We start from the raw sequence: 1,644 nt of genomic DNA on the forward strand, positions 1-1,644 counted from the left end.
GTGCTTCCCTGACTATTCTCCTTAGCTCATTGAAGTCTGCCCTCCTGAAATCTAGGGCTGCTGCCTTGCTGCAGGCCTTTGCCACCTTGTGCTGGATGGTGAATTCCAGCAGGCAATGATCACTGTCGCCCAGGTGGTCGAGCACCCGCAGCCCCCTCAACAGGTCGTCTCCTGTGGTCAGCACCAGGTCCAACAAGGCATCTCCCCTGGTGGGGCTGTGCACCTCCTGGGTTAAATGGAGGTCCTGCATTCTGGCTAGGAACCTATGTGAGCAGTCAGATCTGGCTGACTGCTCTTCCCAGCAGATGTCTGGGAAGTTCAGGACCCCCATGACTACCACATCCTTTGTCTTTGCTACCTCTGTGAGCTGACTTAAGAATTCCTGGTCGAGCTCTTCCCCTTGGTTGGGAGGTCTGTAGTAGTCCCCCACTGTTAAGTCTCTTTCCCTTCAACTGCCTTGTATTCTAACCCAAAGCACTTCAGAGTGCCCCTCCTCTGATTCTTCGTTAATTGACGAGGATGGATATTCTTTCTTAATATAGAGTGCCATGCCCCCACCTTTCCTTCCTATCCTGTCCCTCCTGTACAACTTATAGCCCTTTATATTCACTGCCCAGTCATGCGTTGGGTCCCACCACATTTCAGTGATCCCCACTATGTCCGGGTGCATATATCCTATACAGAATAGGAGGATATATCATATGCTCCTTATTCATGTGGGCACCAGTGACATGGCTCGGATCGCTCCCAGCCAGGTCATGAGACGCTACAGGGATTTGGGAGTGGGGCTAGAGGGTCTGGGGGCACAAGTGGTGTTCTCGTCAATCCTCCCAGTCTCGGGCTATGGGCTGAGGAGGGAGAGGAGGATCCACATGGTCCACCAAAGACTGCGGCGCTGGTGTCATCGGGAAGGCTTTGGCTTCCCTGACCACAGCCCGCTCTTTGGCAAGAGAGGCAGTGAGCTGCTGGGAAGGGATGGCCTCCACCTCTCTCCCCTGGGGAGGAGGCTCTTCTCAGCCAGGCTGGCTGACCTGCTCCACCGGGCTTTAAACTAAGCCCGCTGGGGGATGGGGGGACTACTGCCACTGCTGCCCCACTGAGCAACCCTTGCAAAGCCAGCGGGCCAAGGCACTTAAGGGAGCCCACCCCTGCCCCAGCCCTGGCACAATCTGTGGGCAAGGCAAGAACCCCCAAGGGAGCACTTTCCTGCCTGTACACAAATGCCGGGAGCTTGGGAAATAAGCAGGAGTAGCTTGTCCTCCTGCTCAATGCAAATTATGATGTCATTGGGATGACGGAGACCTGGTGGGACTCCACACATGACTGGACCTCGGGTATAGATGGCTATACCCTATACAGGAGGGATCATGTAGATAAAAGGGGCCAGAGTGTAGCTCTCTATGTTAAGGAAAACTACATGTCCCTGCAAGCTGATATTGGCGACCAGGGTGGACAACTGGAGACCCTCTGGGTTAAATTTCATGAGGAACATGGCACAGGGGACACAATGGTGGGAGTCTACTACAGACCTCCCAGTCAAAGTCCTGAGCTTGACCAGGAGTTCACCTGGGAACTGGCTGAGGCTGCATGCTCCAGGACCATGGTTGTCATGGGTGACTTCAATTACCTGGACATCTCGTGGGA

General features: G+C 54.5%; 1 protein-coding gene across 1 annotated transcript in view; it reads left to right on the top strand.

Annotated features, from left to right (window-relative positions):
- The window catches only part of TRIO (trio Rho guanine nucleotide exchange factor), a 386,796-nt gene that overhangs the window by 374,355 nt on the left and 10,797 nt on the right, over window positions 1-1,644 (top strand). The window lies entirely within an intron of this gene.

Source organism: Crocodylus porosus, unplaced genomic scaffold, assembly GCF_001723895.1.
Source record: "Crocodylus porosus isolate Cpor-Errol unplaced genomic scaffold, CroPor_comp1, whole genome shotgun sequence".
Classification (NCBI taxonomy): domain Eukaryota; kingdom Metazoa; phylum Chordata; order Crocodylia; family Crocodylidae; genus Crocodylus; species Crocodylus porosus.